The sequence below is a fragment of the Haliotis asinina genome, chromosome 13, assembly GCF_037392515.1.
Source record: "Haliotis asinina isolate JCU_RB_2024 chromosome 13, JCU_Hal_asi_v2, whole genome shotgun sequence".
NCBI classification, from domain to species: domain Eukaryota; kingdom Metazoa; phylum Mollusca; class Gastropoda; order Lepetellida; family Haliotidae; genus Haliotis; species Haliotis asinina.
In genome coordinates, this window is record NC_090292.1 from 44,081,998 (window position 1) to 44,095,525 (window position 13,528).

A 13,528-nucleotide genomic window follows, 5' to 3' on the forward strand; every position below is an offset into this window, starting at 1 on the left:
AGGACAGCATGCAACACATGACTAGAGATGTACAAGCTGCAAACGTCACAGAAGGAGAGGGTATCTTGGATGAAGAGGACAAAATGCAACAATGATGTCCAAGTTCCAGACGTCAAGTAGATGGTACATCGGATGAAGGAAAGAGCATGACACACGTGATCATGGGTGTACGCAATGTATGCAACAAAGACGTCTCCAAAGATGACATCATCATTGAAGAGGACAGCATGAAACATGTCACTGAGTTCTCATCTGATGCAGCTGTCAAGACGTCTGGTCCTGCAGAAGAACGCATTTCCGGCGATACGGGAGGAGATGTTGATAACTTATCCGTGATAGGCGTGGTGCTGGGTGGCATGCGCAATATGCAGACCGGAATTGATAGTGATATTTGTATCACAGGGAGTAGAGATGAGCCTGACGCAGATAATGAAGATGAAGATCACAAACTCAGTGCTGATGATGATGATGAAGATCACAAACTCAGTGCTGTAGATGATGATGATGCAGATCACAAACTCAGTGCTGTAGATGGAGTTGCAGGTGGTGCTGTCAAGGAATCCACCGTTGCTGAAGACATTCATGGTCGCATGGACAATGTACTCTTATGGAAGCTGTGGTGGAATCCTTCAATTCCTCGACCTGAATTTCAGACAGAGAGACGATTGTGGAGAACCAGGTGGTGTGCAGAGGTTCACAGACTGCATCATTGATCTCCTTAAACCAGAAGATGTCACACAGAAGGGTAAATATTCACCCATGTATGACATTTCTAACCATTCACACTTGCTTTGACTATTAATTTAATAATATATTAGACTGTAAAACATCAATTTAGTTTCTCACCCATTCCTTGATGTTGTTCTCAGATATGCAACTTAAAACATTATTCAAACTTATAACCAGCTCTTTGAACTATGTGCAATGGATTAAATGCCATTTCTTTGGCTTAATTTCCACAACTGGTGGATTGTATTGTGTCTGAGCAGACGTAATATTTACAACCTAAATGCACGAGGAGAATGAATTTGAATCTATTTCGGCCTTGATCATGAGTGTAGCGGATTCAGCACAGCATGGCACTGGGTTTTACCCACAGACAAAGCTTGAAGTGATTTTTTTTAAACGTCTCTCTCATACAAACAGAGTAATAGAACGGAGTCAGCCCAGGCCTAGGTCGGATCAGCAGATCGATCTTCTACTGGCATTTGTACATGTGCAGTGATCATATTACAGAAACAAAAAACAATTATAGTTACCACGGAAACCAGCACCTGCTTGTGGAGATTGCACAAAGGGAGCATGTGCTGTAGCATATTTCTAGAATTTGAGTCAGTGACTGAGAAATCATTTTTTGTGTGTGTGTGCTTTATTTATTAATATTCCTGCAAAGAACCTGGGGGAACAAACATATATCCTTGGCGTGGTGGGGGAAGCAGACTCCGCATTATCCTTACACAATTAACAACGAAACCTAGGAAACTCCGGAGAAGAAAGTTCGGGAGAGATTATATGACTGCTTCACCCAATACCGGCATTCATCACTATCTACCTCATCCACATGTAATTATTATTCACAATTCAAATCATCTCTGAGATGTGAACCATAACTGACCAGTCTTAACTCAGTTTCGGTGGCGGAAGTTCAGACTCGCAGTGGAATGTGGCCTTCATACAAACCCCTGTGTAACGAACGTATCTGCCTCTGTATTGACGATGAACTCCATGTTTCATCAATATGTGCAAAATATTCTCAACAAAGATCGGACTGCTTTTCAGTACATTCGATTCAACCACCAACAGTGCTAACCTTCATCCGACTGTTGACATCAGACAATATACATATTTTAAAATCATTGAGTAAATATCTGTCAGAAGTTCGCCGAGTAAGGGTTAAATTAAGTGTAACATAAATCCTTATCAAACTCTACCTAGTATGTATTTACTTTTGCCAGTTGTATGTATTATGAGCCTCAGGCCTAAATTATCGAATAAATCCGTCTGCTGTCTATGGGCATCACATGCTCCCGAGCGAGGACCGTAGTTTCAACTCAAACGGACAGAGACCTGCGACAGCTGTGATTGGCTGAAATAGTGCAAAATGTAGGATGTGTGTGTTTTAAAAGCACATCCATCAAGGAAATAAAACTGATCACAATTTTAAGTATTTAGTGCTGTCATTTTAGCACCCTGACTTATGATCATATGTGCAACGATATTTTCATGTAGATGGCAAACACGTCACAATTTAATTCTGGACTCACAATAGTCCAGAAACTCTCCGCACTGTGGCCACTCTCTCACAAGAGATTTGGCAAAAATAAACATGCAGCTATTATGAATATGTGCTAAGGATGAAAAATTGAAAAAATGTTTTTTCGAAAACTGAAAATTTAAAGTCGCTCGCCCATGGGCACGCCCATGGGCGAACAGCGACCCATAGACAGGCCCATGGGCAGGCCCATGGGCGAGAGTGTTTAATTTCGTCCAGAATAAATGTTTTGGAGGTTGTAAATGAATGAAAAATGTTAATAAGTATCATGACTCAAATTTCAGCTCGATTTGACTTGACTCCGCTAACTGACGGCGATTTTTAAAAATCTCGCCCATGGGTGAAAAACATATTGGCCCATGGACGAGAATATTTACTTTCACTGAATATACATATTTTTTCCCATGTTTTGCAGTTTGTAAATAAATGTAAGTATATTTTTTAGTGTCGTGACACGAAAATTAGCTTATTGTGACTTAATTCTGATAATTTAGAGCGATTTAAAAATATCATTTGGCACATGGGTGAGAATATTCACTTTTACTCAAATTACATTTTTTTCATATTTTGGGTGTTGTAAATGAGTGAAAGTATGTTCATAAGTATCATAATACAAATTTCAAATTATTTTGACTTAATTCCGCTAATTGAGAGCGATTTTAAAAACTCTCGCCCATGGGCGAAAAACATTTTGGCCCATGGGCGAGAAAAATTTTTTTCACTCAAAATAGATCTTTTTACATGTTTTGCAGTTTGTAAATGAATGCAAGCATATTTATAAGTATCATTACACGACATCCAACTCATTTTCATTCTGCTAATTTAGAGCGATTTAAAAACAATCTCGCCCATGGGCGAGAATATTTCCTTTTACTCCAAATACATCTTTTCCAATGTTTTGAAGGATGTAAATGAATGAAAGTGACTTTACGAGTATCATGACACAAAATCCAACTGATCTGATTTAATTTTGCGAATTCAGAGGGATTTTAAAAATATACGAGAATAATTACTTTTACTCAAAATACATCTTTTCCTGTGGTTTGGAGGTTGTAAATGAATGAGACCTGCACAATCGGGAACCGATGACATGTGGCAATCAAGTTAGCGAGTCTGACCACCCGATCCCGTTTGTCGCCTCTTACGACAAGCATAGTCACCTTTTTGTGGCAAGCATTGCTTGCTGAAGCCCTGTTCTACTCCAGATCTTCATAGGTCCGGAACGCAGAGCTATGAAATTGAAGTTATTTGTGAAAGTCCTTACTGCAGTGACACAAAGACTATGCTGGTACACATAAATAAACAGCGTTGTGAGATCGTTAAGCTGTTTTGAAATATGTCTTGTCAATCCCACTGACATTCGCCAATAACCACTTAAATATAGAATATATAGTCCGTGCTCCTTCAGAACAAATAAGTAATTAAGGATCCCCAACTGGGTAATTAAGTAAACAACTCAAAATACTGTCACTTTCTGCCCAGGACATCACGCGTCACCAGTCGTGAGGTAATGACCTTGTAAAACCCCTCACAAAGGAAACACAAAGCATCAAAAATGTATTTCTTTCTAGGTGACACACGGTATGCTGTCAAAATTTTCGTTGTGGAATACATTCTATAGTGGGCAAAACCTTACGCTTGGAAAGTGTACCTACCCAGTAGTTTTAAGTGTACCTACCCAGTTTAGCATGTTTCGTTTTAATATTGTGGGATCCACTTTTAGTAATTAACGTCTGCCCGTCCCAGGTTTTCTTCGACCGAGGTTTTATGGGGTATTCTCCTATTTGTCAGACCAGGAATAATCTACAACAGTGATAGGTCACTCGCTTGCTTTCTTTACCATTTGTACCAATTAACATGTTCCTCGTCATGCTCCAGTGCACACAGTCACGTGGTTCGTTTCCAGCGCAACTTCGGCTGCGTTTAACAGTACTTCAGCCAGTTTACTGTATCAGTCGAAATCTTACAATGAATGAATGAATGAATGAATTAAGAGCAAGATGTATAAGTGAATGAATGAAAGAAATAATAAAAGAAAGAAGTACATATGTGAATGAATGAAAGAATAAATGATACACCACGACCATCCCTTCCTAAACATGCTAAATAATGCAAAACTATCGTTAGATCACATGTGTTAACATCAGTTAATTATAGTCTCCCTTGTCAGACATAACAATTTTCAGACAGGTTTAAACAACAAACTATCTGCTTGACTGCACAGCTGCCTGTTGACGTAGTATACCCACCTCACCTAATTTTCCTGCGTAATCTTCATCTACATCACCGTAAGCAGAGAGCACAGAAGGCCGAATATCTGTAACCACTGAACCGTGGCGTCTCACTGGAACAAGCTAAGTTCCCAAGTGCGGGTGTCCTTCTCTACCTTTTCCATTAATCTTTAAAACATCTAACAAGCTCAACGCATGCAACGTTTAACTAAAATGTGATGTTATACATATAATAAAGGTAATTTTTAGGTATTATTCAGTGGATAAATTATCGTTTTATGATGCATATATGTATGACATGCTGGACGGGTATTGGACATTTTGTGATAATTTACCATTACCATTTTCATGATGCATAAAAAAGACACTCATTTAGCTATCACTGAGTTTTGTCATTCTTTCACTCCAATACGGTCGCTAAATCCCCTCTGATCATAGTATATGGACTCTCCCATACCAAATTCACCTGATCCTGAGAAATCAACCAGGCATGACATACCCACATCACCTAATTAATTTTCTGTACCTATCGATCAAAAAATACATAAAACGGGAGGACACCCTGTTCACTAATGGGAGTGAGCCTTGTAGGGAGTACCCTCACTCTCACAAACCAACCGACTGGGGAGAAGCTGCCGTGTTTGTCGGGGATTCTTCTGGCTTTGCTAAATAAATCGTACATAAACATGTAAAATATATTGCTTTGATTGTGTAACTACCCACATTAGGACATTGAGACCATTCTGATTTATCGAGTAAAATACGATTGTATGGTTTAGAGTTTAAATCTTGGCATATCTTACCGGTTTTGCTACTTTTGCACTCTACCCTTTTTACCTGGGGCGAGCATGTTTTGGTAGTTTTTAGTATTTCATCTATTTGTTTAGATTTATTGATTTTATTTTTTTTATAACTGTAAATTTATTCTGACGTTTGACGAGGTTTGTGTAGTTATCATGTATGTTATGCAATTATATTATTGGTATGGAGTGGCTTTGATATGCATGATTGTACTTGCCAATCCAGTCACGATTACTTGAAGAGATTAGTTTAAACTATAGATTAACGTATCCATACTGTTAATGTGTAATCTTTATATTGGGCTATGGGGAATACGTAAAATATTCAAGATTGATTTTGCGTTTACTTTTCTATCTTTTTATAAATTTTCGCTATTTTTGCTACAGTCGAAAAGATTTACCGTGGCTTCGTTGTGTACAGGTCCATGGTTGTGGTCTCTAAGTATGTTAGAAATTATGTTGTTGAGACTGTTGGAACTGTTGATCTGCAGTCTTTCAAAATTCATTTTTGACGAGATACATTCTCCCTTTTTACTACAAAAATATTCTCACAATGAACATATAACCGTTTACAAAAAGGTGTTTTCCCATAAAATAAGTAGGAGGAAACGCAAAGTATAGCAGCGCATTTGCCGTAACTGAAGTTGTTAAAATGATAAAGAAAACAAAATTCACATTGCAAGCAATTTTATTAAGAAACTGAATAACTCATTACTAACGGAAGGGGTGAACTGAAAGTTCATTTTATTAACTAAAGTCACTGGGTGAACTCGCTAATATCGGTTCAATTACATTGGCACACGTGTCTTATTTCGTTTCCTAAAGAAACACATTTTCTTTTGTGTTTTTTTAGAAAACCAGTGTCTAATCCCTTAAAACAGCACCGTTGTCACTACACCAAACGATTTTGACCTTGACCCAAAACAAAGGTTTAACTTACATAACTACCCCGTAGACATCATTTGCTTGAAAACGAGTTTAACACCCACGCCGAAATGCTGCTTACATTAGAAGAACTTCTATATCCATATAACTTTCTCTCTTTTTCAAATTATCATAACCTGAACAGATATTACTTTGTCAACGACTTCATCATTCTGACTTTTATCTTAATTTGTTGAGTATTTCAGCCTAACTCGCAAAGGCAAGACCACTGAGCGGAACGATGACGTTTTCTGTTTCCGCGTTCAGTTACGTAATTTCCGCAAAGCGCCTGCTACAATTTGCGCGTCGTGTCTCGTCCGCTGGTCTTGTGTATTGGAATAAACCAGCTGCCGCTTTCAAGTGTATTTTACTTGTCATATAGACATCTTATTCATGGACTACTCTAGGTCATTAGGTGACACCAGCTTTGAAATGAACAGGTGTTCGTGAGTGTATATGGATGAGAAAGACTGACTGCGCATGACGCGCAGCCAAATATCTCACATTCAAGGGAAATCTCGAATTAATTGTTTTATAAGGCGTCGAGCTGACCAATTGGTTTCGGTTTTGTGTATAAACCTCCATGTGAACTTAGAGTCTAAATACATTGTTGTTTATACTGGGAATGCATGCAGACCTTATATATACACATGAATAATCTCGAATTTCGACCTTTTGTAAAATTCTATGTGCATTAAATTTTACTGTAAATATATATTGAAATCAGTATATATACATGCATGTGTGATTGAACAATCCTATTTACTAAAACAGGGATGGGGACTTTGTCCTTCTTCAAGACCTGCACATATTAGTCTGTGAAAGACGATGGCATTTATGTGCATGTACTCTGGAAAACCTTCTCCTGCACGATATTCTTTTCAATTTAGTTATTGTGTGTATGCTGTATTTCAATTTTGAAAATGTAGTTAAAACATCTTTTGATTCTCAAAGAATCTCGTTCGTTTAACAAGCAAAATATTGCTTTGATTCATACTTCACCAGTACGATACAATATTACAGAATGCACAAAACCGGATACGCAAAGCCGACAAATTATAGCATTATGATGAAGGGTATACGGGGTTATAGGAGTCCCTGTTTATCCACCGAGCCAAATTGTCGCTGACACGGCCCCACAATCCTATACGCCCTTGTGGGGTGTGGATTCGGGGGGAGGGGGTAACGGTGGAGATGACCAAGCCAAGGAAGACACAAGTACTCCATGCTCTATCGTGGTCTTCCTTACTGCTTGAAGATGGACCTTTTCTCACGGTGGTCTGTGATGACTTCGGTGAACGGAAACAAAGAACTTATACACTGTGAAAACCAGGAAATAGTTGAATCCGTCAATGATTTTATCATGAAAACACAAAGCTTGTTTTTTTTTACAGAAAATTAATTAACTTATCAATAACCTTCTCACAATTGTTCAGTGTTTCTACAAAGAGCTAGTCAGACACAACAAACCGTAACTCTTTTTTATGTTTACTTATATCATAGATGTGTATTTGATGTAATAATATGTATGCATATGTTATTATGTGATAGTTCATATGGATGACGACACATACTGCATTTATATTTTGTATTATATGTTGTATGGCTGAAGTACTGATATAAACTGTAAAGCTTGTTCACCAGTCCCAATCAGTGTTTACGAAACACACAAAAAACACAACATCTTGGAGATGTGTTGAGAAAATAGAAACATATGGAGAACAGCAATGTCATAACTGAACAGAAATCATTCCCTCTATTGGTGAAGGCCGTGTGGGATTAGTTAAACAAAGAAACCTAGTCGACCATGCCTCAAAATCCTCTTACTCCGTAAATAAACAACGCACCTGGGCTGTCGAAAATTGAAATTTTGTAAATTCGATGTTTCGGCCAATATGTAAGGAGGTAACCCGACGTTAACACTATGGCGTTAACACACCGGACAAGAAGGTAAACAAAATACGTTAACAGTACATGTTTTCATGTGGCCACTATGAACGAGGTAGACTGTCTGATCAGCACAGCTTATTATGGAAATCTCTTGTCTCTGAAGCTGGTCCTTGACACGCTGAAACTTTCTGTCTTCTTTACTGTGGCCACTTTGTTACAATATGCAGTTTATAATGCTCGCAGATTCTTGATTCACGATGATGCCAGCTTTTTCGATTACTGTTCGTGCGACGACTATCAATCAGGAATTGGTTCCACAGCTAATTCTTTCACCGATGTCTTTGTGTATGTGTTCTCCCTCGTTAATTACAGCCGAGTAGAGCCGAGTCTTCTCCTATTCTTAGGTGCAAGTTCTCCAAGGCAGTCGACACTCACACTCCGCTGCTTCTCGACAGCCCAGTTGTGTATTCGATCAAACAGTTGGCACTCCGGATGTGAACCAAAAGAGGATACTAACATTCGGATCGGTGGATCACAATGCTACACCGCATTTGCCATAACAAATGTTTAAATCTCACTTTATGTAAATATAGCATCAAAACAAACTGAAATAATGTATTTTATTAACATGGTACTGACTATAGTCGATTCGAATCACTGCTTCACGGTTCACTGACTGCCATGGATGCTTGCTTTTCCCACGTGGCGGGGTAAAACTGATACATTCTCCCTCGAAAGGTCACGTGAAGCAATCAGAAATGGACATTCTTAAATGGAGTAGGATAAATGTGCCCTCTACGTGCTTATGAACCTTGAACGCGCAGTTTCATTTCACCAGTTATGTACAAATATTGGTCTAGAATAATTTTATTTTTCAAAACCTTTAGTCTTAAATATGTATTGATGCAAGGGCTCCATATATGTTCTTGTTCATGTCCCTCTCGTCAAGCGTCAGAATAAACTTACAGTTATCAAAGCAGACTCACTCGCTTGGTCACTAGCAGTAAAAAAACACAACAAAAACAAATAAATCAATAAATCTAAACAAATAGATGAAACACTAAAACCACCAAAATATGCTCGCCCCAGGTAAAAAGGTAGAGTGCAAAAGTAGCAAAACCGGTAAGATATGCCAAGATTCAAACTCTAAACCATACAATCGTATTTTACTCGATAAATCAGAATGGTCTCAATGTCCTAATGTGGGTAGTTACACAATCAAAGCAATATATTTTACATGTTTATGTACGATTTATTTAGCAAAGCCAGAAGAATCCCCGACAAACACGGCAGCTTCTCCCCAGTCGGTTGGTTTGTGAGAGTGAGGGTACTCCCTACAAGGCTCACTCCCATTAGTGAACAGGGTGTCCTCCCGTTTTATGTATTTTTTGATCGATAGGTACAGAAAATTAATTAGGTGATGTGGGTATGTCATGCCTGGTTGATTTCTCAGGATCAGGTGAATTTGGTATGGGAGAGTCCATATACTATGATCAGAGGGGATTTAGCGACCGTATTGGAGTGAAAGAATGACAAAACTCAGTGATAGCTAAATGAGTGTCTTTTTTATGCATCATGAAAATGGTAATGGTAAATTATCACAAAATGCCCAATACCCGTCCAGCATGTCATACATATATGCATCATAAAACGATAATTTATCCACTGAATAATACCTAAAAATTACCTTTATTATATGTATAACATCACATTTTAGTTAAACGTTGCATGCGTTGAGCTTGTTAGATGTTTTAAAGATTAATGGAAAAGGTAGAGAAGGACACCCGCACTTGGGAACTTAGCTTGTTCCAGTGAGACGCCACGGTTCAGTGGTTACAGATATTCGGCCCTCTGTGCTCTCTGCTTACGGTGATGTAGATGAAGATTACGCAGGAAAATTAGGTGAGGTGGGTATACTACGTCAACAGGCAGCTGTGCAGTCAAGCAGATAGTTTGTTGTTTAAACCTGTCTGAAAATTGTTATGTCTGACAAGGGAGACTATAATTAACTGATGTTAACACATGTGATCTAACGATAGTTTTGCATTATTTAGCATGTTTAGGAAGGGATGGTCGTGGTGTATCATTTATTCTTTCATTCATTCACATATGTACTTCTTTTATTATTTCTTTCACTCATTCACTTATACATCTTGCTCTTAATTCATTCATTCATTCATTCATTGTAAGATTTCGACTGATACAGTAAACTGGCTGAAGTACTGTTAAACGCAGCCGAAGTTGCGCTGGAAACGAACCAAGTGACTGTGTGCGCTGGAGCATGACGAGGAACATGTTAATTGGTACAAATGGTAAAGAAAGCAAGAGAGTGACCTATCATTCCTGGTCTGACAAATAGGAGAATACCCCATAAAACCTCGGTCGAAGAACTGACAAACGAGAATTACTAAAAGTGGATCCCACAATATTAAAACGAAACATGCTAAACTGGGTAGGTACACTTAAAACTACAGGGTAGGTACACTTTCCAAGCGTAAGGTTTTGCCCACTATAGAATGTATTCCACAACGAAAATTTTGACAGCATACCGTGTGTCACCTAAAAAGTAATACAGTTTTGGTGCTTTGTGTTTCCTTCTGAGGGGTTTTACAAGGTCATTACCTCACGACTGGTGACGCGTGATGTCCTGGGCAGAAAGTGACAGTATTTTGAGTTGTTTACTTAATTACCCAGTTGGGGATCCTTAATTACTTATTTGTTCTGAAGGAGCACGGACTATATATTCTATATTTAAGTGGTTATTGGCGAATGTCAGTGGGATTGACAAGACATATTTCAAAACAGCTTAAAGATCTCACAACGCTGTTTCTTGTGTCCCAGCATAGTCTTTGTGTCACTGGAGTAAGGACTTTCACAAATAACTTCTCTGCGTTCCGGACCTATGAAGATCTGGAGTAGAACAGGGCTTCAACAAGCAATGCTTGCCACAAAAGGTGACTATGCTTGTCGTAAGAGGCGACTAACGGGATCGGGTGGCCAGACTCGCTAACTTGATTGCCACATCGGTTCCCGATTGTGCAGGTCGATGGTCATGCTGTTGATCACTGGACTGTCTGGTCGAAAATTGATTATCTACAAACCGCCGCCATGTTGCTGGAATATTGCTGAGTGTGACATAGAACTATACTCACTAAATTAAACTGAAATTATTTGTCATTATATTTTCATTTGAATTTTAACCATATGCTTGCAAAATAAAGAAAACAAGCAAATGAAAATATTTTCGTCCACGAGCGAGGTTAGTCGAATTAAGACAGGAGTGATACTTATAAACACACTTTCATTCATTTACAACCTCTAAAACAATAAAAAAATCTATGTATTTGGAGTGGAAGTGCAGATTCTTGTAGTTAGCGGAATTACGTCAAAATGAGTTGAATTTTGTGCCATATCCTCACTCAGTTACAACCTCCAAACCACAGGAAAAGATGTATTTTGAGTAAAAGTAATTATTCTCGTATATTTTTTAAAATCCCCCTGAATTCTCAAAATTAAATCAGATCAGTTGGATTTTGTGTCATGATACTCGTAAAGTCACTTTCATTCATTTACATCCTTCAAAACATTGGAAAAGAATGATGTATTTGGAGTAAAAGGAAATATTCTCGCCCATGGGCGAGATTGTTTTTAAATCGCTCTAAATTAGCAGAATGAAGTCAAAATGAGTTGGATGTCGTGTCATGATACTTATAAATATGCTTGCATTCATTTACAAACTGCAAAACATGTAAAAAGATCTATTTTGAGTGAAAAAATATTTTCTCGCCCATGGGCCAAAATGTTTTTCGCCCATGGGCGAGAGTTTTTAAAATCGCTCTCAATTAGCGGAATTAAGTCAAATGAGTTGAAATGTCTGTCATGATGCTCATAAATGTACTTTCATTCATTTACATCCTCCAAAACACGTGAAAACTTATATTTGGGGTAAAAGGCAATGTTCTCGCCCATGGGCCAAAATGTTTTTCACCCATGGGCGAGATTTTTAAACATCGCTCTAAATTAACGGAATTAAGTCAAAATAATTTGAAATTTGTATTATGATACTTATGAACATACTTTCACTCATTTACAACACCCAAAATATGAAAAAAAACGTAAATGGGCCAAATGATATTTTTAAATCGCTCTAAATTATCAGAATTAAGTCACAATAAGCTAATTTTCGTGTCACGACACTAATAAATATACTTACATGTTTTTACAAACTGCAAAACATGGGAAAAAATATGTATTTTCAGTGAAAGTAAATATTCTTAATTCTATTCTATTTTTTAAAATCGCTGTCAGTTAGCGGAGTCAAGTCAAATCGAGCTGAAATTTGAGTCATGATACTTATTAACATTTTTTCATTCATTTACAACCTCCAAAACATTTATTCTGGACGAAATTAAACACTCTCGCCCATGGGCCTGCCCATGGGCCTGTCTTTGGGTCGCTGTTCGCCCATGGGCGAGCGACTTTAAATTTTCAGCTTTCGAAAAAACTTTTTTTCAATTTTTCATCCTTAGCACATATTCATAATAGCTGCATGTTTATTTTTGCCAAATCTCTTGTGAGAGAGCGGTCACAGTGCGCAGAGTTTCTGGACTGTTGTGAGTCCAGAATTAAATTGTGACGTGTTGGCATTTGCTCCTGAATGGAGGATTGATGTATTCCGCTTCCTGTGCTCGGAAAAACCGCCGGACAAGTTGGGCAGAATTTGTTTTTTTATTGTAGTTTAAAGGCCAGACCTGTGTACATGGAGTGGCTGTTGATATGATAGAATATAGGGATACTGTCGAAGTCTATGGGAAAACATTTGGTGTCGTGTAACCTACAAATGGTAGTTTTCTCATAATGCGTCTCATGATCGACCCTGTTAATTCACGTAATCAACATTTTCAGGTAACTCTAATCAGTGAATCATTGATTGCATTAATTGCTACTTGAAGAATATATTCTGCTTGACGGTTATCCCTTGTTTTCTGTCCCTTAACATATTTCCCAGCAGTAATAGCATTGGTGCTATGACGAACTAACCGTAAATCTCAATAATGGATTTGTAATATGTTTCCTATGCACGGATGCAATTTTAACCACAGGCCTATTCGATCATGTATCTATACGGGTGAGGGTGTGGGCGTTGAGAATAAGAGATTAGAGGGTGCGGTTGAGGAGAATGAAAGCTTGGAATGTGTGGTTTTGGTGGGTGTCGTTGTGGAGAATGAGATACTGGAGGATGCAGTTGTGGAGAATGAGATACTGGAGGGTGCAGATGTGGAAAATTAGATATTAGAACTTGTGGGCGTAGACAAGTGAGGTATTTGGGGTTGCGGCAGTGTTAATAGGCTTATGTCTGTTTTCATAATAAATGTGACGAGGGCCCATCAGCGTGTATACTATCCGAAAAA